Genomic DNA, 25,503 nt, shown 5'->3' with positions numbered 1-25,503 from the left:
GGGAAGGGAGGGGATGGGGCAGATCCTGCAACAGCAACAGGGAGAGGGTTGAAGCTCCCTGAAGCGCAGCTGCTCTCCGGCACCCGGGCAGGGCTGGCCCTGGGTGCTCCGGGTGCCGCTGGGCGAGACCCATCCCCAGGGTGCTGCGCACCGGAGCCACAACACCTCCCCCAGGGTGCTTGAGCAGCCCCAAACTCAGGGAAATTCCCTCAAACCCCTGTGCCACGGTGTCACCCAGACCCCAGCAGGCCAGTGCTGCCCAACAAGCCTTCAGCCAAAGTAAGAAAGAATAAAAACAGCCAAACCCCCCTCAAACAGCCAAAATCCAGCCCTGCCATCCCGCAAAGCAAGAATGATTCTCCCACCTGCTGCTAGCAGGACAAAATCTCAGGCTACACCACCTCGCCAAAATATCTTAACGTTCCCCTCCTGCTACCAGCTTCCCTTGGTTTCCTGCTCTTTCTGCCTCTCCCTTCACCTAGCGCCCCTAAAACAACCCGGGGAGGGGGCACAGGCCCAGCCCAAGCACACCCTTACTCAGCGAGAGCCGGTGGATCCAGGCGTCCGTTATTCCCGGGCTGGGGCTGTGGTGTCCGGCTTCGCTGCCGGGCTGTGAGCCCAAACTCGCGTGTCTTTGGGCGAGGAGAGGCCCCCGAGGCCGAGGAGCCCAGCACCGGCTGCACTGGGGCAGCTGGGGCCGAGGGTTCCGTCATTCGAATGATGCTGCGACCAACAGTCAGGGGGTGTGGGTGGAGCGGAATCACCCGCTCTGCTCCCTCAAAACAGGCTTTTCCCCCCAGAATAAGGCTCAGCGGGGCGACAGCTTGTTTGGATGCCTGATCCCCAGTGTCACCACCCAGCCCTTGCACATTCCTGTGCCCCCGGTAAGGGAGAGCCCAGAAACCCTCACGGCAGTGGTTGGGGGGAGCGGCGGAGGGAATGCAAATAACAACAAAAATAACAATAACACAGCTCCTGGCCCTGCGGTTGGTCCTCGCATGGCCATGGGGAGGTGGAGGGGACCTGCCAGTTTGGGCTGAGACTCGGCTATTTGAGGGACGGAGCCCCGGGGTGGGGATGGGCAGGGTTGGGGTACGCGGGGAGGTGGCAGGGAGGATGCGGGACCCCACCGTACCCCGCACCCAGTGCCAAATCCATCCCCAGCAATCCCAAACCCCACATCCTGGTGCCCCCGTGGGGCTGGTGCAGGGGCAGCCCCAGCCCTTCCCTCCTGCCTGGGACCCCCCTCCACTTGTGACCCTGAGGAGCCCACAGTGACCAGGGCAAAGCTGAAGGGGGGAGGGGGGCTGGTAGAGCCCCAGATTCAAGGATGGGGCCTGCCTTTATTTAATTAGAAGGATTACAGACACATGTCTCTCTACGAACTCCCCAAGCCCCACCACTGCCCGCCCAAGGGCTTTAACAGAGACCAGGGAGGGACCCCCAGCACCCCAACCGAGGGGGCCAAGAGCAGCCATGAAACCCAAGGGAAGCCGTTTGCTTTCCCCTTACACTGTAAGGCCTGCCCTTTGCGGGGTGGGGGGCTTCGGGGTGTCTCCGGGAAGGTTTAACCACCAGGCACTCCTCCTGCCCACTGCCCCACGGGGGAAGGACCCCTGAGAGCAAGGGGCAGGGGGGCGGCCAGACCCGCTCTCGGGGGCTGCTGCTGCCACCAGTGGTGCGGACAACAAGGGCTTTTCCTGCCAGGACCCCCGGGGGTTTGGGCCAGACGAGCTGGGAGGGTCAAACCCTCTCCCCAGCACACGGGCAGAGTCCCCTCTGCTCGCGCCCTTCCCCAGCGGCCGCAGGCTGGGAGCTGGCGGGTGCTGGGACCAGCCGTGGAGGAGGGAGGAGGCGACTCCCAGGGGAGCGGGAATCTCTATCTCCCTTTTCAGCAGACCGACAGCCAGAAACCAACCCCAACCCTCAGTTTGCTGCCCTTCTAACAAGTCACCTCCCTCGGGAGCAGGGCCTGCCTCTGCAAAAACACACCTGAAGGCAGCAAGAGCTCGAGGGCTTTCCAGAGCAGCCTGCAGCAAAGCACTTCAGGCCTCAGCGCTCCCATCCCCACCCTCCCCCTGCGCAGGGTGGGGCTGTCTGCGAGCACCCCACTTGCCGCAAGGTGCTTCCCCCCACCACGCATCAGCCCCTCCATTAAAACCAAATTATAACCCCCCCTTACAGCCCTTCTCACCTTCAAGGCATCAGCTCCCAGCACGAGGTTTCTTCCCCGGCGCTGGAGGGATTTCTCTTCAGCGCTCCTCTTCTCCCCTTCCCCTCCAGGAAAGGTCCCCTCTGGGTGTCCTCATCCGTCCCCGCAGTGCCGGGGCCCCGGCGCCTGTGCCCACTGCCCGGCCACCCGCACCCCGCACCAGGAAGCTGCCGCTACCCCCGGCCAGGCTCTCCCTGCAGAGGTTTCGTTTGCATTTGCACCTTCTCCATCCTGGCAGGGCTCGGAGGAGGCAGGATTTAGGATGGGTCGGTAATGCGGGTTGAAAGGGACATTGGGAAGTGTTTAGGAGACTTGAAGCAGCTGGGCTGGTTTTGGGGAGGTGCAGGGGGACGGGTGGGTGGATGCTCCCAGCCAGAAAGGGTTTCCACCCACCGAGCCCCCAAGACCCCGACTGCCCTCGCCTTGTAACCACAGAACGACTCCGGACACTTTGTTGACATAAGATACCCTTTATTAAACGCGCTCTTCAAATCCAAAACACGCTCAAAGCAAAGCCGTAAGCAGCAATCTGGTTTCCTTCCTTCAATCCCTGGCGGGTGGATCCCTGGAACAAGGGGCTGCCCTGCGAGGCAAGGGGCCGTTGCTTTTCACGCCACGCTGCCGGCACTGGCAGCTCCTGCCCACCCCTCGTCCCTGCTGGGTGGCCGAGGGCAGCGCTGGCATCACCCACGCCAAAATCCCGTCTCTCCTGAGCCACGGCGGAGGATGCTCGTGGCTTTGCTCGCAGCACGCTGCATGGGCACAGCCTCCTCCCGGCTCCTCTCCATCGCCGTGCGCTCGCCGGCAGCCACTTGCTGCCGCTTCTGAATTTGCAGCGGAACTGCTCTAGAGCTTTCCTGCACGTCCTACCTTGATAAACGCTCCAGTTTCTGTCGATGACCAGCGTAGTAGCTCCGAATCAGAGGATAATTGTAGAAAGGTCTAGAGAAACGCATCTCATCACCTACAGGCAATAAATAAGAAGTAAGTTAAAGAAGTCATATCACATTTTCAACCTACAGTTTTTGACTAAAAAGACAGAAGAACACACAAGCTGAGCATCAAAAGCACAGGCCAGCCTCCGACTTTGAAAGAAGCCCATCCTCCTTCTGCCTTTGCTAAAAGAGACCTACGACACAGGAGTCAATTCCTCCTTGTCCTAAGTGCCATTTCAAGCTTACAGGTGATGTAGCATCCAGAACATGTAGTGTCAGCTGAAGTTCACTCTAAAAAAAACCCCCCAGTTCTCAAAGGGAATGGGTTTTTAAACATGTCATGTGAACATGCGTAAGACAGTTAAGGCTGACAATAGGGTTTATAACCCATCCAAATGGTGAACTATTTCCAAGGTGTATTTTTTCCTCAAACAATCCGTAAAAAGTTCAAAACACGCACGTCAGGCTTTTACTGTAAAATCAAGCATTCCCGTGTTGGTGCTTTAGGAGTTACTTGTTTACAATCCCAAGGATTTCAAGCTGTGGGCACGAGCAACTCCTTCACTCAGAGGCTTAGTGCTGTTTCTGAGAAACACCCTGGAAAGAAACTGCTTCCATCATTCTACACGACGGAGTTGCAAAAACAGTGAAATCTCAATTTCAGCAGCAGAACTTCAGCAGCCGCTGTCACTGAACCGGCACGACTTGGTATTGATGAAGCCTTGACAAAACCACGGGGAAGCACGTGTTCATAGGAAGCACCGACTGCTACAGATGCGTGACAGTTTAGGCTTACCTGAGCCCTCTGGCAGGAGACGGGACCCACAGAACCAGAGGACCACTCGTGCATACAAAGCTGCGAGGCTGGTCACCGCCAGCTTATTTGTCAAGTCTGCAAAACATGAAAAGAAGCTTAAGAGGACTGTTGGTGTGCAATTTCTTTTGTTTTTTATAAAACTCCCCTCATTGCACTAAAGAGAAAGTAGAAAAATAACACGGTAGGAATCTTTGCCTGTGCATTTTTCACTCCGTATCACTTCCTTAACTGAAGAAAAAGCCCACAATCACAAGCAACCCCTACAAAGAAGAAGATTCACTAAAGGTTTAATAAAAAAAAGTGAAGTCGGAACTACTAAATCCACTCATGGATAAGGCACTTGTTCTTCACGTAGCAGAGAGGTTTACTCTAGCAAAGGGATTTTCTCTTTTCTTCTCAATATGCCAGGAACAAGTTCTAATAGAAACAGCTACAGAAACTCATGCAACTCACTTCACATGTTACTCATTTAGGCTTCCTCTCTGATTTTAGTAATTTCCAGCCCAATATTTGCATGCAATTACGCACTGCTAGCTGACAATCAAAGGGAGTATTTGTCACAGTGCCACATCCCGTTGCTGTAATTTCAAGCCGGGTGCTTGCACAGCTCCTTGCTGAACGCAGCCTCCCCACCCACTCGCACGAGCTCCCCAACAAACTCGTGCCCTGAACTCAACGCGCGTTAAGTGGCAGCCCCAACCCCTCCCATTTAAGCCCCTTCTCCCCGCTACATTTGACTTTCTGCCAATCAGCAAAACCAACAACAGCTCCTCTTTCCACAATTACAGCCCCAGCATCGTTCCAAATCTTCATAAGACACACCAGAGAGTTAGAAATACTGTGACAAACCTTTTCCAGCGAGCTCTTGTGCCTCTGTTAGAAAACAGTTTAAGACTGTGCTAAGGTTGCTCAAAAGCAACTGGCGGTGCTGCAGAGCCTGTAACCTCTGCGGGTCAGTGGAGCTGCAGGAGCCGTCAAACAGCGCAACACCTTTTCAAGAACAAGTATGAAATCGTTAGCCTACAGAGCCATTTCAGAGTTTCAAAGTGCACTTCCAGATCTGCGGGCAAGACCATCTACCAGCAGATCACTGAATAAGCTCAACTGGAAAGACTGATTCTAGGTTTGCAGCATGGCTGCACTAGTACTCACAGATTTGCTCAAATGCGCCTTTTGTATAGATCACTCTGCTCCACGTCCAGTCAAGGGCCAACTGTAAATTAGCAGCAGAACTTGCCTGCTCTTTAAAAAGAGAGAACAAAAAAGAAATGAATCAAGAATTCCAAACGAAGAAACCATGCAACATAAAAACCACATAACAAGTCTTACCTTTAGATGTCCAAAGCTTAATGCAGCCAGTCAGAAGCCCTACAGAACCTGTCTGGGCAGCAGCTGACAAGACCGCCTCTAACTGCTCCTCCTAAAAGTAACAGGCAAAATCAAAGGAGAATCCTACCTGCTTTCAACATCCAAACCACCAACAGTAAGTGCTTGTTTCTAACTCTACACTCACTCAGGCATCACAGGCTGGGCTGCTTGTTGCTTTGAGGAGCACATGGAATTTTTCCCCTGACACATCAACTTCCCAAAGGCTAATTCTAATCTTTATTTGCATGCCTCTACATTACCCTCTCAATTTACTGCGTTCCAATTAACTATTCCCAGCAACGTGCCCTGCTTATACCCATGGCACATGGGGTGCAGAGAAGTTTGCCATCAGGAATGCGCGAAGGGGACAGAACAAACAGAACTCTGCAACGTTTGCATGGAAACAGTGAAGCCAAGATCAAGCAGCTTTCCAGGCTATGAAGACATGAAGGAGTTACGACACCCCAAACATTAAGTTGTCATTTCCCAAAACGACAGAAAAGAAGTGAAACATTGATGTTCTAATAGGTTTCAGTTTTAGGCGCTTCAAACACTGTGTTCTAATGCCGTGGCAATCCTTCAGAAGGGCAAAGCACAGGCAGGCACAGACGTGCACTGTTAAGGAGTAGCTGAGTGCAGCTGGTGTTCTGATACTTCTTCCAGGTGAAATGATCATAGAAACATAGAATCATAGAAACATTAAGGTTGGAAAAGCCCTCTAGGATCATTGAGTGCAACTGTCAACCCAACACTACCATGTCTCCTAAATCGTGCCCTCAAGTGCCACGTCTACATGTCTTTTCAATACCTCCAGGGATGGTGAGTCCCCCACCTCTCTGGGCAGCCTCTTCCAACGCCTGACCACCCTTGCAGTGAAGGCATTTTCCCTAATATCCAACCTAAACCTCCCCTGATGCAGCTTGAAGCCGTTTCCTCTCGTTCTATCGCTAGTGACCTGGGAGAAGAGACCAAGCCCCACCTCACAACAGCCTCCTGTCAGGCAGTTGCAGAGAGCGATAAGGTCTCCCCTCAGCCTCCTCTCCTCCAGGCCAAACAACCCCAGGTCCCTCAACCTCTCCTCATGAGACCTGTTCTCCAGACCCTTCCCCAGCTTTGGTGCCCTTCTTTGGACACGCGCCGGCAACTCTATGTCCTTCTTGTCCCAAGGGTCCCAAGACTGAGCCCTCAGCAAATTTTCCTTTTTAGGGCTTTTGCTTTTTGTTTGCTTGTTTCTTTGGCTTTTTAAGCACATTCAGAAGTATCTTTCCCTTCTAAATAAAATCATCACATTCAAAGCCATTTCTACACATTCGAATACACACATCAGATTTCCATCTTTTTCTGAAAACCAGTCTCAGACAAGGAAACACACCGAGTACAACTTACGGTGGCAAACAAAACCCCAAACCAAGCTTCTTGCCCCTAATTCTGAGATTTGTCTTACTCACGTTCACAAGCAATTCCTGCTCAAATGCCTAACAAGCCTCTGAATGATCTAGTCTCAATTCAGCAAAGGGTATGACAAATTTCTGCATTTCCCAATTATTTCCAACGTGGAGCTGACATCAGATCACCCAATCTGAATGGAAGAGCCTACATCAGGCTTGCAAAAGAGACAGCCTATGGGCCAGGCCAACCTGCCAAGACGTTCATGTTAGCTACCACACTGTGCACAAGTGCTCTTTGCCCCAGCGCACCCCCACAGATCTGGTGAGGAATCCAGTAGAGAGGAAGATGAGGGCAGGGAAAGCCTGCTCTCCCCTTCCTACTAAGTGCTCCTCTGCCTGATGACTCGCTCGCTCAGCATTTCGCTTGGAGCCTGCCTGGGTGAAGATGGGTTCTTCATCACAAAGGCTGCATCTCTCATGGAAATCCTTCAGAGGAGAGAGAAAGGTTGGTGCCCTGCAAATGGGAAACCTCTGAAGGAGGGGGGTGAAGTCACTGCGGTGGGATAAAGCAGAGAGAAGGTGGTGGGTGTCACGAGCTAAAGGTGACTGAGGTGTTGCAGCAACAAGAGGGCAGTCCCAGAGGAGTCAATTGGGCACCTGTAGCACAAGGCAAAGGCTACAGAGGTGAAGATCTGCTTTGAGAGGCTGCAGCAAAGCCGACCGATGAAGGGAAAATACAGGGAAGTCATCGGGTAGAGCTGCCAACAGCAATTGTTTGCTGCAGCTCACTGCCTTGGAAGCAAACGATCAGGTATAGTCCCGCAAGCGGATGTTCGCAGACACTCGCATCCGAGTGAGACACCCCCATCGTCAGGTCCTGCACGGAACCTAATGCTTTGAGAGACTGACGGGGGGGGAAGGTTGTTCTGAGGGAACGATGCTTCCTTTTCTCCGTTCTGTCCTCTTTTCCAAGGTAATCAGGGATCAAAACCCGAACTCAGGACCACGCAGGCAGTTGCACTCATTGATGAGAGAGAAGGAACAGCTTTCCCCGACTTTCTCTTCCTGCTCCTAGAGCAGCGCTCTCTTCCTTTCTAGACATTCAGTCCCTGATCATGCTTCAACAGGAGACAACGGTGGGTTTACACTCCCAAGAGGGGACCTCAAACATTACATTTGATAAAACTGGTAGGGTACAATTGCAGTTACACGTGTGGATGGGCAGGAGGAGCATTAAATGGTCCCTGACACCGAAAGCAGCGCCATGGAAAGCTTAGGAAAGGTCCATCTCTTGACATTCTCCATAAAGATACAGTAAAAGCTCACCTCCTTCTGGAAGCCGCTGCACGTCATATGAACAACTCCAGAGCTCAGCAGGCACGTGCCATCTGCAGAGACAACGAACGTTGGACAACATTCCATACTCTCACCGTGATGGTGGCACCAGTTTGCATTTTTGTCACAGCAACCTCTGGAAAGGTACAACTGAGTACCCGTTCTCCTCATGACATCACTTTACAGCCTTTTTTAGAAAAACGATGACTGAGTGTAGAGATTTTCCCTCCGGGGCTATCGAGGTGCTGCGCTTTGAGCTTCAGCCCAGAGTCATTTCATTTGATCACCAGCACCACCTCACGGGCTGCATTACAGAAGCACCCAACCCCCAGACCCAGCCGCCTGTCAGGCAGGTGTCACAACAGCACACACTTGGTCAGTACAACGTCACCAGAGTTGGGTGGGTGGGGGGTTGGGGTGTTTCGGTTTGGTTGGGTTTTTGCGTGACAAACAGTGAACAGGAGAACCAATAAATGGCATTTGAGCTCGGTTTAAGCTTATCACTATTCAAAGCCGTGTAATACCTACCAAAATTATAGGTGCTTGGGTGAAAACACAGCTCAGGTTGTGGATAAGAAGGAGGAACTCTCCAGCTTAGGCTGCGCTCCTGCACCACAACATCCAGAAGGAGGTTTGGAGCAGTCGTGCTTGTTACAGCGTCCAGTGACCACAGTGCAAAATAGGGGCAGTCCTGAAGGGATTCTTCTGGCCTGAAAGAAAACAAGCGCAGAAGCTAAACGCCGACTTTCCAATGAATTATGGGGAGGGATACTGAAAACAGCTTCATAAAAACCTACCTTAGCGAGCCTGGCTTTTGAGCCTGATACCAGCAGTCAAAGTCAAATACACCCAAATAAGTAGATGGTTTTCCCTGACTGCGTGTATTCACTTGCCAGCTGAAGACTGAGACACTGGTGCCAGGAGATATGACTGGAAAAGACAAGACATTGTTTCTTAGTGGGAGAAAATACAATCTATCTGACATTTTCAAAACATCACTTTCTATTTTGGCTTCATTCTGTTACGTCACTCATGAAATGCAACACTTGACTAAGAAGAATTTTAACAATGTACACCATAGCATCACCTCTGTGATAGGTTTCAGTCATGCTGCCCCCCTTTGCGAGTTCAACCTGTATCCGTCCTAAGACAAATCCAATACACAATTGTCAGGTAATCAAGTTTCCCATACAGTAAGAATGCATCAAGATGGTTAGAAAAAAACAAAAACCAAAAACCAACCCACCACCCTAGGAAAACATACATTGCTGCTTTTAGAAAGCATACAAATTCTTGTCATATACACTTGATCACTCAGCTGGCATTATTAATTTCCAGATTCGACTCGATTACGAGTGTTACGAATAGCTCCTTTCCAGCACAGTCAGAATGAAAGAACACAATTATCACACAAAACAAACACCAAAACCCAACCCCAACAAACAGGAGATTGGAACAAAGAGTTTAACATCAAACATTGACCATGTTACACTCGGGTTCTCTCAAGAAGTGGCATGGTCTGCCGTCTCTGGGGAGAAGGCATTCTCCAGATGTGAGCAAAGTGGGGGGTGCATCCTTTACCCTGACAGAGCAGGGAACCAGGAGACAGGTCATTTGGCAAAATGGGTCTCTCTTCTCTGCTGAGTTCATCAGGGCTGCTCAGGGAGCCTCCCACGCTTTACTGTGTGTCATCGTGAGCTTCTGTGCCCTTTCAGTTGTGTGAGCCGCTGAAACTGCCTTTGAAGATGTCAATTAGTTTCATAAATCAGAAGCCAGCTGCATTTCTAACCTCAACCCACATCCAACAGAAGCTCATGTGGGCCTACAACTTGAATAGTTTCTGGATAAAAGCTAATGAGGAGCCATCAGAAAAATGACAAGCATTTTTCCATGCCTCAGACTTCATGAAAAGGGGACCGAAAGGGCCTTTTTTGTTGGTTTGGGTTTGGGTTTTTTGGTGGGTGCGTGTGTTGGTTGTTTTTGACAAGGTTTTAGAAGGCCCTCTCCTCAGAATCGTGACACAAGTGGAGAAAATCCAAAGGAGTTTTCATTAGATTTTGACACGCTGTTGTTAGAGGGTGGCACCCCAAAAGAGGTGGAAGCTGCCTCTTCAGGACTAAGTCAAAGCTAATAAACACAAATAGCCTAGAAAGTCATGCCAGTGTCGTCTTTGTAACAAGCAGACATAAGTTATCACTGCAGCCGGCTCAGAGATGTGCTCAGAGCATCACTGGATGTGCAAACCCAGAGATGCACATCTCATTATTGCAAGGTAATGAAAGACACCAGAGGAGTTTTAACTGTCGGTCCGGACGAGGGAAGCCAGAAGCTATTGCTTTAAGAGCTTGTAGGTGTAGGAACCTATTAGACACAGAGAGGGCAAAGTGCACAGGCAGATCATAGACTCGTAGAGTCATTTAGGTTGGAAAAGGCCCTTAAGATCATCGAGCCCAACTGTAAACCTCATACTGCCAAGTCCACCACTAAACCCTGTCCCAAAGCGCCACGTCTGCACATCTTTTAACTCCCTCCAGGGATGGTGACGCCACCACTTCCCTGGGCAGCCTGTTCCACTGCTTCGCAACCCTTTCTGTGAAGAAATTTTTCCTAAGATCCCAACTAAACCTTGTGCTCTAGACCCTTCACCAGCTTTGCTGCCCTTCTTTGGACACACTCAGCACCTCAGTGTCTTTCTCGTAGTGAGGGGCCCAAAACTGAACACAGGATTCGAGGTGCAGCCTCACCACTGCCAAGTAGAGGGGGACGATCACTGCCCTACTCCTGCTGGCCACACTATCTCTCATACAAGCCAGGATGCTGGTGGCCTTCCTGGCCACGCGGGCACACTGCCGGCTCATCCAGGTGGTTGGGGAAGGTATCAAACAGATCTGGCCCCAGGACCGAGCCCGGGGGAACAGCACTCCTGACCGGCCGCCAGCTGGATGCAGGTGCAGGCATAGGTTGGAAGAGGGGAAAAAAGAAAGTTGAGGGAACGCTCCTAAGCAATGGAGGGGATGATCTTACTGTTCAAAGACGAGAGCAGGAGCAATAAAATGACTGACAGGCGTTATAGAGGTGACCCCACCATACATCGCTACAGCATGTCAGCAAGCATTGAAGGGAAAAATAGGGTTTATTTTAACAAGTCCCACAGAATTTCAGCACCCAGTTTTTCCTTTGAAATAAGCCCAAGAAGTTAGTTTATACAGAGACTTAAGACTTTCAGGCTGTGGGTATGGAACAGCATTCATTGCTTGGATGCCAAAACCATTTAGTTTAGAAAAACCAAACAGGGACATCAGGAACAAACCTTCATCAACGCTGCCTTCTCTGTCAATGCAGTTGGGAAAGGTTTCTATAGCCTGACAGCTGAGTAGTTTGGCCTTGCTGCCCTGCCCTCTCAAGGGAAAGGCTCCGCCCGTCAGATCCAAACTGTACTTTTCAACACAGGATGCCAAACGCTGCGGAAAAAATCACAGGAGAGAGAAGAGTCATTCTGAGAGAAAAGCAGACATTACACCTCAGTAGGAAAGAATGTCTATGTCTACTAGAACCTGCATATTGTACTGTATCTCTCCCAGGCACTTAATCTGATGGCAAAGAGAAACTACAGCTGACAAGCAAGAGAACTGAGTGTCAAACCGTAACGGGTAAGTTTGGCTGTAAAAGCTTTGCACATTTTCAAAACTGAGCATTTCCCTCACATTATTGGTTCTAAAAGTGTTTTGCAGAATTCCCTGCACCATCCCGGTTTCTTCACAAACCTACGTATTTAGCTAGAAAGGGAGATCTGAAATAATGCCATACATAGGCATGCAAAGCGCTTTGTTCCATGACTTGATCACAGAACTGATGAAGTTAGAGGAGTCACGGCCTTCCAGCAGCCAAAGCTCTCTTGCGAGGCATTATCTATAGGCACACACCGCTAGAGTGAAAGCCCATCCCTCGGGAGTAGCCATGAGAACTTCTTACTGAGTCACACTCTTCTCTCAAACCACGTCAGCTCCTGCCAGCTCCTCCTCTCACCTCCTCAGGGACTGATGGGTGAAATATGCCTCCCTTCCTTCACCAAGTGCAGCCAACAGCAAAACAACCCGGCGGACATGGCATGCACGTGGGCAAGGCGTTTAGGATCACAAATTCCTACAGAGTCAGCAAACTACTTTGAGACCTACAGAAACTCCAGCAGGATTGTGTGGAACCTCTGAGACCACCATTTGCTAAGCAAGCATTGACTGAAATACTGTCTTTCCAAATACAGCACTTGGTCAAATGCTCTACCCTACGACACATGGGTATTACTCAGCCCTCAGCCCCACCACCCTCCTCCTTCTCCCACATCTGGCCATCTCTGAGGCCACCGCCGCCCCGCGCCCAAACCCCCCATATTTGGCCACACGCGTCGCCCACAGGCACAATCAACACCACAATGGGCTCCTGCTGCCAAGAGCCACCTCGCTGTTGCTCGGGACCTATAAAAGCAGGGCCCCTGCAGCTGGCCCACACCGCGCCGCGCTTTCAGGACGTCGCGTGCCCAGCGTGCTGGGGAGGAAGAGGAAGAGGGGTTTAGAAGCTGAACGTGAGGGTTTGGGTGTTAAAAATGATGCTTTCCTGTTAAAAAGGGGTTTGGGTGCTTTAAAGTGAGTCTTTGGCACCTAAAAATGAGGTTTTATTCTTTAATAGAGCGGTTTGGACCCTGAAAGTGAGGGTTTGGCACCTAAAAGGGGAAGCTTTTAGCCTTAAACAAGGGGTTTGGAACACCAAAAATGAGGGTTTGGGACTTAAAATAAGGATTTCAGCATTAGAAGAGGGGTTTGGCACCTGAAAGTGAGGGTTTGGGACCTAAAACTGAGGCTTTGAACTTAAAAGACAGGTTTGGACTGTGAAAGTGAGGGTTTGGCTGTTAAAAATGAGGCTTTGAGCTTAAACAAGGGCTTTGGACTCTAAAACGCATGGTTTGTAATGAGAAAATGATGGTTTGAGCATTAAGAGACTGGATTTGATGCTAAAAGGGCACGGTTTGGGGCCTAAAAAGGAGGTACTGAGCATTAAAAGAGGGGTTTGGACCCTGAAGGTGAGGCTGTGAGACCTAAAGCTGAGGCTTTGAACCTAAAAGACAGGTTTGGACCCTAAAAGTGTGGGTTTGGGACCTAAAACTGAGGCTTTGCAGGTGAAAGGAGGGTTTTGATCATTAAAAATGAGGTTTTGGCACCTGAAAGTGAGGGTTTGGATGCTAAAAGTGAGGGTTTGGGGCTTTAAAAGTAGGCACTGAGCATTAAAAGAGGGGTTTTGACCCTAAAAATGAGGCCTTGGGTGGTAAAACTGAGGCTGTGAGCTTTAAAACAGCGGTTTGGACCCTGCAAGTGAGGCTTTGGGTGGTAAAACTGAGGCTTTGAGCTTTAAAACTGGGGTTTGAACCCTAAAAGTGAGGGCTTGGGACCTAAGAATGAGGGTTTGACCCTAAAAAAGACAGGTTTGGACCTGAAAAGTGAGGGTTTGGCACCTAAAAATGAGGCTTTATTCCTTACTAGAGGGGTTTGGACCCTGAAAATGAGGGTGTGGCACATAAAAATGAGGCTTTGAGCCTTAAACAAGGGCTTTGGACTCTAAAATGCACGGTTTGGAACTAAAAAATGAAGGTTTGAGCATTAATATGCTGGATTCGATGCTAAAAGGGAGGGTTTTATGTCCCAAGCCTGTCTTTCAACACTCAAAGCCTCAGCTTTCAGTCCCAAACCCTCACTTTCAAGGTCGCAACCCCTCTTTTAAGGCTCAAAGCCTCATTTTTAACACCCAAAACCTCACTTTCAGGGTCCAAACCCCTCCTTTTTAGGGACAAACCATCATTTTTAACAGCCAAACCCTCACTCTCAGGGCTCAAATCACTCTCTTGACTCTCAAAGCCTCAGTTTTCAGTTCCAAACCTTCACTTTCAGGGTCCAAACCCCACTTTTAAAACACAAGGCTCATTCAGGGGTCCCAAACCTTCACTGTTAGGGTCCAATCCTGTCTTTTAGGCTCAAAGCCTCAGTTTTAGATCCCAAACCCTCACTTTGGGGATCCAAACCCCTCCATTTCATGGAGTAACCCTCATTTTTAAATACCAAACTCTCCCTTTCATTGTCCAAACCCTTCTTTTAATGCTCAAAGCCTCATTTTCAGGTCCCAAACACTCACTTTATAGCACCCAGACCCCTCTTTTAACCTCAAAGCTTTATAGTTAGGACCGCAAACCTCACTTTTAGGGTTTAAACCCCTGTTTTAAAGCTCAAAGCCTCATTTGTAAGAGCCAAACCCTCACTTTCAGGGTCCAAAGCCCCATTTTTACACTCAAAGCCTCAGTTTTAACACCCAAAGCCACACTTTCATCATCGAAACCCCTCTTTTAATGCTCAGTGCCTCCTCTTTCGGTCCCAAACCCTCACTTTTAGCATCAACTCTGGTCCTTTAAGGCACAAACCATCATTTTTTCTTTCCAAAGCCTCACGTTTTAGAGTCCAAATCCCTCGTTTAAGGCTAAAAGCCTCATCTTCAGGTACGAAACCCTCACTTTCAGGGTCCAAACCCCTCTGTTAAGGAACAAAGCCTCAGTTTTAAATTCCAGATCTTCAGTTTTAGGGTCCAAACACCTACTTTTAAGGGACAAACCCTCATTTTTAGGTCCCAAACCCTCACTTCTAGCATCGAATCGGGTCTTCTAATGCTCAAACAGTCATTTTTTCGTTCCAAACCGTGAGTTTCAGAGTCCAAACCCCTGTTTTAAGGCTCAAAGCCTCATTCTTAACACTCAAATCCTCACTTTCAGGGTTCAAATCCCTCTTTTAACTCTCAAAGCCTCAGTTTTCAGTTCCAAACCCTCACTGTCAGGGTCCAAACCTGTCTTTTTTACTGTCAAAGCCTCATTTGTATGTTGCAAAGCCTCACGTTTAGGGTCTAAATCTGTCGTTTAAGGCTCAAAGCATCATTTTTACGTCCCAAACCCTCCCTTTCAGGGTCCAAACCCCTTTATTATGGCTCAAAGCCTCATTGTTAACACCGAAACCCTCACTTCTAGGAACCAAAGCCCTCATTTAACAGTCAAAGCCTCATTTGTAACACCCAAAGACTCACGTTCAGTGTCCAAACCCCTATTTTAATACTCATTGCCTCCTTTTTAGGTCCCAAACACTCACATTTTTTGCTCCAAACTGTGAGTTTCAGGGTTCAAACCCCTCTTTTAAGGCTAAAAGCCTCAGTTTTAGGTTCCAAACCTTCACTTTCAGGGTACAAACCCCTCCCTTAAGGTTCAAAGCCTCATTTTTAAATTCCAAACCTTCACTTTTAGGTCCCAAACCCCCCCTTTAAAGCACCAAAAACTTCACCTGTAACAGCAAAGCCTTATAGTTAGGACCGCAAACCTCACTTTCAGGGTCCAAATCCCGCTTTTTAAGCTCAAAGCCTTATTTTTAGCAGCCAAAGCTGCACTTTCAGGGTTCAAATCCCTCTTTTAGCTCTCAGTTTTATGTTCCAAACCTTCACTTTCAAGGTGCAAACCCCACTTTTAAGGCACAAAGCCTCATTCAGAGGTCCCAAAGTCTCACTGTTAGGGTCCAAACTCCTCATTTTCATGGACTAAATCTCATTTTTAAATTCCAAACCCTCCCTTTGATTATTCAAACCCTTCTTTTCATGCTCAAAGCCTCATTTTAAGGTCCCAAAGACTCTCTTTATAGCACCCAAACCCCTCTTTTAGTCTCAAAGCCTTATAGTTAGGACTGCAAACCTCACTTTCAGGGTCCAAACCCTTGTTTTAAAGCTCAAAGCCTCATTCTTAACACCCAAATCCTCACTTCCAGGGCTCAAATCCCTCTTTTCACCCTCAAAGCCTCAGTTTTCAGTTCCAAACCTTCACTTTCAGGGTACAAGCCCCTCTTTTAAGGCACAAAGCCACAGAGCAAATGCTTGATATGGGAGAGGAGGAAACCTTGGGGCTCAGGGGTTGGGTCATTTTTGCCCACCTCTGTGGGGAAAAAACAATGTATAAAGAAAAGGATACCTTGTGATGCTCACTCCTCTGTGTTCCTGTCCTGTGACACGTTGCTGTTGATGTAAAGCTCCCTGTTGTCACTGGGGTGCATTTTGCAAGGAGGCCAAAGGATCGCCGGTATTCAACTTATGGGCTGTTCCGTCTGCACAAGCTGGCGGAGACGGCGCTGCGGAGGCAGCCTCGGATGGGTCTGACCCACCTGCTGCTGCCGCCGGGCGTTGTGTCCTGCCAAGAGGGGCCCCAATGGGGAGAAGCGGGCGGCAAGCAGGCCAAGGGAAAGCTGGACGGCGACAGGGCAGTGCAGGTGGCAGCGGGCTGCGGGTGGGAAGCAGCAAGCGCAGAGCATCCAATACCACCAACGTGCCTGCCAAGCGACGTAGGACCCGAGAGGAAGCCAGAAGGCAAAGGCTCTTCATGGGGCGGAGAAGAAAGGTTTAATGCAGCGGCCCACCCAGACACCACAGCACGGAGGCCTTGAACTGCTGCTCTGGGACTCCCACCCCACGCCCCACCCCAGCCTTGTGACCCCCAACTGCTCCAGTCCCACAGACCCATGCTGGAAGCTACGGCCCCCCGCTGCCCGGGGGCTGCGATACGTTCCAGGGAACACACAGCATTGCCAGGTGCCAGCATAGCAGTGTCAGGGCCCAGCCGGGCCCCGCAGCTCCCGGCAGCACTGGGCCGCACGCCCCTGCAGCACCCCAGGGAGGCCCCAGGAGGCCCCGGCCCGGGAGGAAGCCGCGGAGCAGTGGGTGCAGGGGCAAGGCAGGGCAGACGCGCTCACCGCTCCAGTGAGACACGGGAGTCCCCTCTGCCCGCCCTGATGGGGCCAGTCCTAGGCCCACTGGGTGCCACCTCTGATCCCACCGCCTTGACCCTGTGCCGCTGCCGGCATCCCCACCGCAGCCTGGAACCAGAGTCCCCAGGAGCAGCATCCCCACCCGGTGCTGAGGACGCTCCGCATCATCCTGAGGGTGCCCTTGCTCAACTCCAGCCACAGTTTCCACCTGCTGGGGCACACAGTGAAGGTGGTGGGGCTGATGCCCCAACCACCCAACCCGGAACCCAATTCCTTGATGGCAGCCCTAAGACCCAGCGCAGCACTGGATGCCTCAAGCCCCCGCTGACGGCAAGAAGGACACGGCACCGGCGGCACCATCGAGCAGCAAGGCACGCACCAGGTCTGCCGCCAAACCCCAGCAGCCGAGCGGGCTGTGCTTGTCGCCCACAGAGGCCAAACCCCACGGGAGGGGCTGCCGCAGCAGCTGCACATGCCGCCACAACCTCCCAACGACTCCCCGCTGTCCTTCGGGCCCTGGGGGGGGCTCACGGCTGCACCCACCCCGCTGGAGGAGCAGGAGCAGTCGGTGCCCATCACACCCGAGCAGCGGCCCCAGCGGGAGCGTGTGAAGGCGCTGGCCCAGGAGGAGCGGGAGCGGGCGGCCCTGCAGGTGTCACCGGGCAGCTGCACGTTTGTGTGCAGAAGGAGGCCAGCATGGACATAGCCAACGACTACGGCTACCCATAACCCACCGGCCCAGAACCGTCCCCCCTCTTCGGAGCTGCCTTTTCCTCTCTAGCATTTGACTAAGGACAGAGCAGTGCCGCGGTGACGGCCTCGGTCAACACCTTCCTTCCGGCTGCCCTGCGAGGTCCTTGCACCTCTCGTGGTCAAGACAGTGTGATCCTGTTCTACCTCATTTGGCTGCAAGAAGAGTAAAGGAAGAAGCAGCTCCCAGAAGCTTCAGCAAACAGTTTGGCAAGGTCTTCTAGCCTGCTTCCACAGTCACAAGACCCAGTGCTGTTAGTATAATGTCTCATTGCCTTCTCTAGAAAGGCACTGAAGCAGAATGGCCTCCCTGTCACTACTCGCTACCAGCAGCAACAGAGGCCTCAGAAAGGCCAGGATTTCGAGTCTTTCACCAGCAGGCCAGGAGTAGTGCGTTCTATGGGATGTGGCCACTTGTAGCCACTTGCAGTCCAGACACTCAAGGTGGTTTTAGCTTCAGCTGCGGTGGTTGTAGGCACTGAAGCTTAAACCCAAAAGGAAAGAGAAAAAGAACAGCCCTCCAGGCACACGCTGTTCGGAAGTTAAAGCAGAAGAAAGGCCAGCGTGGCACATGCTCAAGGACAGGGCTGCCTATAGCCCTTTGGCAGGGAAGCTTCTCCCCAGCCAAGCGCATTTCTCCTCCTCTCCTACAGTTCTCCTCCCTCTCTGTCCCCGTACCTTCAGCTGCAAGGCCTGACTGCGATTCAGCACTGCCCGGAAAGTGAACTGTCCCAGGAGCCTTCCCTGCTCCTCAGGTTCCTACTTCAGGCCCAAGAGAAACACCGGGGTGGAGAAACCAGAGCGCCTCACACACTGTGGGAAGACTTAACTTCAGTCGGTGAAGCACGGGTTTATTTCAGCTACGCAGTCAAAGGAAGACGAGCGCAAGGAGCAGACAAGAAGCTGCACCTAGGTAGCACGCCACGCTTGCCTACTCAGCGAGTCTAGGCTGCCACCCAGAGAAGGAGCAGATGTTCCCAGGGGGAGGGGGGTAACCTGAGGGTCACAAATGCCCACGGGGATTGAAAGCCAGAAGGGCTAGGACAGTGCGCTGTGCCACCTCCTCTTCCCTGTGGCTCCCCGAGTTCCATCATGCCCCAGAACCTTCCTTTCGAACAGTATATTGGACAGAAGCGCAATACAGCTCCAAGGAGCTTGCTGCTTCTGCGAGCCAGGAGGAGGCCAGAGGCCGCTGGACTCTTTGACCCATACTCACCCCCGGCTTAGAAACGCTGTGCAGCACCCAGCCCCCCACTCTGGAGAAACCACTCACGTAGACAGCCGTGTCCTTTGGAGCTCTCCTAAGCTATCTGAAAGCACTCTGAACATGAGGGACACAGTTTCACCTCAAACACAGCAAGTGAAATCCACCTGAGGGTGGCACCCCAGCGCCTCTCAAGGGAGGCCAGCCGTGCAGCCGACCTGCTGAAACAACCAGCCAGAGAGCGCAGCGTGACCACAGCAGTGCCCAGCGCCTTACGAGACGCACTGCTGGCGCTGCTGCAGGGACAGGGTTTGTGTCCACTGGAACAGAGGCTGCCGTCAACCCAGCGGCAGCCGCCAAACCCAAAATAACCCTTAGACCTGGTAGCATTGCCCCAGTCCAGGAACAAACCCTAAATCCAGACGCACCCCACACCTGGCTGCTCCCACCAGACCTAGCAGCATGCACCTGACACAGCAACACCCCCAAATCCTCAAGTTTCCCCCAAAATTGGCAGCAACCAGCAGACCCAGGCACACCCCCCAAAACCTGTCAGCGACCTGTCAGCACAATCAATAATTATACAGCTAAATAACAAAAGGATTAGACAATACTTTGTCTTCACTGCCCCCCAATCCATTTTCTTTCTCTTATTTCTTTTTTTTTTCCATTTTAATTTCAGCTTGTTTTGCTTGTGATTTTTATATAAGACCTGCTTTTGTAGAAGCGTGAAAGGTCTCTGTGGTCCCTCTGCTCATGAATCCATTTGCTAAAATAATGTTTTTGAAATCCTCTTTTTTGAAAACCTCTGTTTTAGGTATCTTACTGACCAGTTCATTCATGTCTAATATTGAAAGCTTTTGAAAAGCAGGAACCGGTTCGGTTCTATACAGGACAGCGTTGCTCAGAAATGGACCCCAGTCCCTGCTGGCCTCAGCGACCCAGTGGCACACACTCCTGTTACCGGCTCATCTGGTGGCTGGCTGTAAAGAAATGTCATCTTTTTTGCCGTGGCTGGGGGTGGTGATGGTGGTGTTGCTGGTGTTCTGTCTCAGCTCTATAATCCATAAAGGAACAGAGACTTTAAGGTGTATCATGTTACTGGTTTGACAGGACTTGCATGCTAGAGAAGAGTTGCTCAAGTGACTTGCTACTTTTACAACCTCTTGCTAGAAGGAGCAAGAGGGAACAGGGAAGGGTGTAGAGGAGGACTGGAGCAGCCCCGTAGCCGGTGTGTGCCGCCAGCATCGCCCTCGTACAGCCGTCTCGCCAGCAAAACGCAGGAGGAACAGAGCAGCTTATGGCCACTGCACAAAGCAGCTGCAGCGCAGGAAGGGGAATTTAACTGCGAGGCTGTGGGGCACAGCCCGCGTGGTAGCCGAAGCCTCGCGGGAATCATGCGGAGATGTCAAGCTCTCTAAAGGACCCTGAGATATGAACAGGAAGAACTTAGCAATTGTTGACTTGGTATTTCTTGCAAACGGAAGCAGCTGATGGCTTCCTCTTTATTTGCTTCTAGTCCAGTCCTTGGGCCGATAGGCCAGACCTTGCAGCAGGGCATACCTGCTGGAGAAAAACTGCTAAAGCCGCCTCTTTGTTGCTGCTCCTGTAACCAGAGCGATCGAATTAACCAACCATAGACGTTGCTATACTTCTTGTACAGCCTTATCCAACTGGGCGTTAAGTCTGGGGACATGGAGTATACCAATCAGTGTATTCTTTGATCTGCATTTTAGTCCCTCGGCAATCATTAATGTGAATGAAACAATAGACAATGTGCTTCTGTCAGGAAAGGATGACAAAATGTGGTTTCGTGTAGTGGACTGAGAAAACTGGCCAGGACTGCCAAGATTAAGAGCCAAGTAGGTAAAAGGTAATTCCGACAGGGGGAGATCGCGACCACCGACTCACGGACCACCACCGACCCAAGTAATACCACCTACTCAAAAGAGAACAACAAAGAGGATAACTGAGTCTGCGCAGTAATTTACATATGGAACGAGCAAGTTTGTACCAATCGGTAGAAAGGACAATAATGAATATCTATGAATATGTAAATTTTTGATCTATAAATTGTACGGGAAAGGTGCGTAAGGTACGCACATTAGGAGCAGCGATCCCGCGTGCATCCGGCGCTGTGAATAAAGAATGCCTGCTCTTTAATACTAAATTGCTGTTAAAGAGTTGTTTCTGATTTTACCGCGTTTTTCGGTAACACTCCTACCAGTCTGTCACGATCCACTGTCGGGCTGAACAATTTGGCAGAGGTTAAACCCCCTTGCTTTCCAACCGACCTCAGGGAATTCTGGGAGGTTGGGGGCGGCTGGGCTTAACTTCTGACTGACTCCAACGTGTTGCCGTGGCCACGTTCCTTCTACATTCTCGGGAACAGAACTAAGACTCAAAACGGAATCCAAGTGCCAAGTCCCTTCATTTGGCCAGCGATGGAGACGCGAGAGAAAAGCAGAGAAAGAGAGAAAAAAGGGAGAAAGGGGGGAGAGACAAAACGAGAGCGACACCAGAGTGTTGTAATACCTACCGTCGCGGGTCTGGGGCGGTCCGTCCTTCCGCGGGGTCCGTCCTTCCACGGGGTCCGTCCCTCCGTGCGGTCCGTCCTTCCACGGGGTCCGTCCCTCCACGGGGTCCGTCCTTCCGCGGGGTCCGTCCCTCCGTGCCGACTGTGAGATTTGATTCTGCGCTTTTGAACAACTGAGGAGACGATAAGCAGTGAGTCACGTGTCTCTCTGATAATGTTTTCCTAGCGTAAGCTTACCTGGGGCTGGGGGCATGATATAATTCAATAGGCTGGAAAAGGAGAAAGAGGACAGTTACCCTTTTTCCTTGTGGTAAAGCTGCACTTGAGCCTGAGCTCTCAAGAAACACTGCTGAGTTTATTTCAGTAAAACTGAAATCGAGAGGTTCTAAGGCAGTGTTGCAAAGCCCTTCAGGATTCAAGGGACACCTGGAGTTATAAACGTGAAACGCTCTTTTTTCCAGGTCATAGACGTTAAATAAGTCCATCAATCGCTCTCTGAGAGCTTGCTTGCATATTTTTATGTATTTCAATATTGCTGGAAATTTTTTCAGTTTTCAAGTCCTTTAATGACGGTTCACAGTTTTTAGTATTTCGTATAAAACCAAGCTGTTGCTGCTGACCCCACCTATTGAATAGTTGCGTGTTTTAATTGCCCAAGCCTCTGGCTGAGTATTCATGCCCTTGAACGTTACTCACTGAAGGTGTGTGCGTGAGGCATGAATCCAACCTTCGTACCCAGGTGGCGAATAGGAGTTTCCCCAGGGACGGATCCAGAGCAGGGAATTAAGCTCTCACTGCACTGCGCTTTGGAGGAGGAGCGGGTTTGTGCCCCTTCTCTGAGTGGATGGTGAGCTGAGGGGTGTTTCGCCCTTAGGGAACCTGAAGCTAAGCCAAAGAATGTCGAGTGAGTTCAAAACCCTGCCCAAGCCTTTGGAACATCCCGGCTCTATTCACTGAGGCAAAGGAGTATTTTAGTTGAGCAACACTTATGCTGGGTAAAATGAGAGGATGAGAGGCTTTTGCTGCTTCAAATACTCATGGAAATGTCATTTTAAACGTGGTTCTTCAGACGAGATAAGTCTGCACCTCTTTTCTTAGCAGGACAAAACTTCTGAGCCTGTTCCCAGAGATCGAAAGAGCACAGGAATTCCGTGGAGTTCCATGGTGGAGGTGAAAGATCCCAACCCAAAGGGTGCCGTGCTGACAAGCAGTGGGAAATATGCGATGCCAGCTCTTCCTGCGTAAGTATGGAATGAATTGGACTGACTGAGCAGTGAACAAGAGAAACCACGCGCACAAGTGTGAGTGGCAATGCAACCGAACTGGCCAGCGCCTGCAGTTACGGGGGAGGAAGCACTGTCACTGCGTCTTAATCTTAAAATCTGTGACACTGTCTAACGTCGCAGTAGGGTGGTCCCCGTGTTCATGCCCCTGGAAGCTGGTTAAACCTGTGCTGTGCTAAGAACGTGTATTTCTGCAAAGCATTTTGGTGGTGTTTGTAGCGGAGTTGTTCTCTTTGAGAGGTCGTTTTGGTTCTGTTTGATGTTGCAAAGGCTCCTTGCAAAACGTAAGAAATTGCCGCTGGACTGAGATGTCCTCCCCCTCTGACTTCTATGAACTCCCGTGTGTGGAAGAGACAGAACTTTTCCTGTTGCTGTAAATTAAGAAAACACTCCTGTGTGCTGAGAGGAGCGGCTGTTTTAAACTGCACTTGGTAGCACTTCTGTTTTGCTGCCATGGATCTCCTTCTGGAGAAGCTGTAACACAGGCTCCTTCCCTTTCTAAAATGTAATCACTCAGAGACTAACTTGATCGGAGACTAACTTGGTGCTGCGCCTGCAATGTACGTTTGCCGTCTGGCAAAGGAGAGGTGGGATTCATTTCACCTGATTTCTCGCTGTCAAAAAGTTATTTTTCTGGTCTGAGCTAATTTCTTGCTTGATCAAAGGAAAGGGAGAGTTCTGCAGCAGGAAAATTGTTCCCCCCTCCCTCTTCTGGTGGTGTGGCTCTAGAAGAGTAGTTTAATCTGAAGGCCTATGTTTTAGAAGGCGAATGTGGAGTGAGAAGAATTCCACCTGTTCTCTTCCTTTGATAAAATCCAAAGCTTGGAAGAGTTTTCTTTGACCCATCTTTAAACTTTTCTCTCCCACCAGGCCCTCTCCCCCTCCAGGGAAGCTTCTGTGCGAGGAAAGAAGGAAAAGCCTCCCTTTTTGCCAGAGGAGCCATCGCCCTCTTCGTCCTCCTCATCCTGCTCTGGTGATCCTAGTCCAGATGAGTTGTTGTGTCTCATTTGTGAAGATACAATGTCCGATGCCGCTGTTAGTGCCTGCTGTGGAAGCAGTTCCTGTGACGGATGTAAGTGCAGCTCCCATGGTTGTTACTTCAAAACATCACATCTGATCTTCTGAAAGCAGAAAGAGGAGATCAGGGAATTACTTTGTCACCAGTTCTATTTAAGACTTAAGCAGAGCCTGAATAGGAAAGGACTTGTCTCACTTAAAGGGAAAAAAGGCAGGAAGCTTTTTTCCCTTTTTACATATGTAGTTAAATCCTCTTGACAGGTGGAAGGAGGAGTTTGAGAAGAGAGCCTAACTGCGCAGGTGATTACAGTATTAGATATCAAACGCGTTTGGTTTGTCCGCAGCCCTTTCCCTCACACAAAATTATAGAGCCATCTCTGGTGCCTTCCTGTGGTCTGCAGCCAACGGGGAGCTGGGCATTTCATCCACACTCTTCTCCACGGGAGAGGTGGTTAAAAACTTCAGAGCTGTGCCGGTTGTAGCTGGGATAGAGTTAATGTCCTTCAGCGTCGCTGGCATAGTGCTGAGGGCACACTGATGTTTCAGCTGCTGTTAAGCAGCGGCTCCGTGTCGCTAAGTAGCGCCTCTACTAGTCAGGGGCCTCTCCAGCTTCCCGAGCTCTGCCCGACAGGTATGAGTGGCAGCGCCAGGGACCCCTCTGCCCGCCCAGCTCCATCAGGGGTGATGCCCAGGTGCGAGGGCAGAAGGAGGACCCGAGCCGTGCGTCAGTTGGCCAGAGTGAGTCGGCTAGCGTCAGTCGGCCAGCATCACCTGCCCGGACTCAGCTGGCTGGCGCCAGTCAGCGTCAGCGTCTGTTGTCGGGAGTCAGTCAGGACTTAATCCTGTCGGCACCGCTGACCCCCCGTCTGGGGTGTGGGGCTGAGCGCGGTGGTTCAAGTGCCGCCTTAGGCCCGTCAGTCAGGGTGGCTGTGTCAGCCTTGGCTGGCAGCTGTCACCTGTGTTTGGGCACACGGTGCCGTGTCCTGCTCTGCTGAGGGCGGCTCCTCATTCCCTGCCTGCTTCAGCTCGTTTTCCTGCTTCCACATGCCTGGGGTTTGCTGGTTTAAGGCAGTGAAACGAACTTAATCAGGCTTCCCTTAACTTTGTGTCTTCTGCCTAGTGAGCCGTCGGACAGAGCTTTGGAGGAAGAATGGTGACAAGCCCCTGCTGGTGTGGTGGTGTTTTACTGGTGTGGAGGAGAGGATACTTCAGTTGGTCGGAGCGAGTCCCCAAACCCCTGGGCCTGTCGCGTGGGCTGCCAACGTTTCCGCAGTTCCCCTCGTCGGGCGCCTGTTTGCAAGGGGTGTGTTTGAGCACTGGGGGTTCAGCAGCCGCCGGGCCCTGGCCCTGGGCAGCCTGCTCTGGGTGACCCTGCCTGCGCAGGGGCTGGACCAGCTGCCCCCAGGGATTCCGGAAGGCCTTTCTCTCCCTTGTGACTCCGTGACTCTGGAACCGGTGCTGCGAGGGGCCAGCGCTGTGGGAGCACTGGGAACGTTGTCTTCGCTGGGCTCTGCCTCTGTCAGGACGGCTGCGTGTGTGCTCTGCCCTGAGACACTCGGTGCCTGCGCCCGTCTGTCCAGGTACGCCAAGCAGTGTGCAACAGAGCACACTTTCAGGAGTGACCTGAGGAGCTTTTGCTAGCTTTGCCATGTTGGAGAGGGACTGCAGCTCCTGCATGCAGGAATAGTCGTGTTGGAGAATAACCATAGGAGGCAGCTGGGTAAAGTGGCTCTAGTGTCAAACGCTGATGTGTCTTGGGTTTGGGTTTTTTCATGTAAAGGGAAATGAAATCTGTGGTCTGCATCAGATACGGGATCGGGGCTGTTGGGGGCT

At 51.2% G+C, this 25,503-nt stretch overlaps 2 long non-coding RNA genes across 5 annotated transcripts in view; one reads left to right on the top strand and one right to left on the bottom strand.

The window, feature by feature from the left end:
- Window positions 1-25,503, top strand: part of LOC142051435 (uncharacterized) — a 175,215-nt gene that overhangs the window by 17,911 nt on the left and 131,801 nt on the right. The window lies entirely within an intron of this gene.
- Window positions 11,366-25,503, bottom strand: part of LOC142051434 (uncharacterized) — a 140,546-nt gene continuing 126,408 nt past the window's right edge. The window contains exons 3-4 of one of the 2 annotated variants that reach the window (XR_012658466.1): window positions 16,091-16,223; window positions 11,366-11,516 (exon numbers count right to left, since the gene is read on the bottom strand). This is a non-coding gene — a long non-coding RNA (uncharacterized LOC142051434). Of the gene's footprint in view, window positions 11,517-12,428; window positions 12,598-16,090; window positions 16,224-25,503 lie in introns of those variants that run through there. The other variant, XR_012658467.1, reaches the window with a different exon arrangement.

The sequence above is a fragment of the Phalacrocorax aristotelis genome, unplaced genomic scaffold (assembly GCF_949628215.1).
Source record: "Phalacrocorax aristotelis unplaced genomic scaffold, bGulAri2.1 scaffold_34, whole genome shotgun sequence".
Classification (NCBI taxonomy): domain Eukaryota; kingdom Metazoa; phylum Chordata; class Aves; order Suliformes; family Phalacrocoracidae; genus Phalacrocorax; species Phalacrocorax aristotelis.
This window is presented reverse-complemented; position numbering and strand designations above follow the sequence as displayed.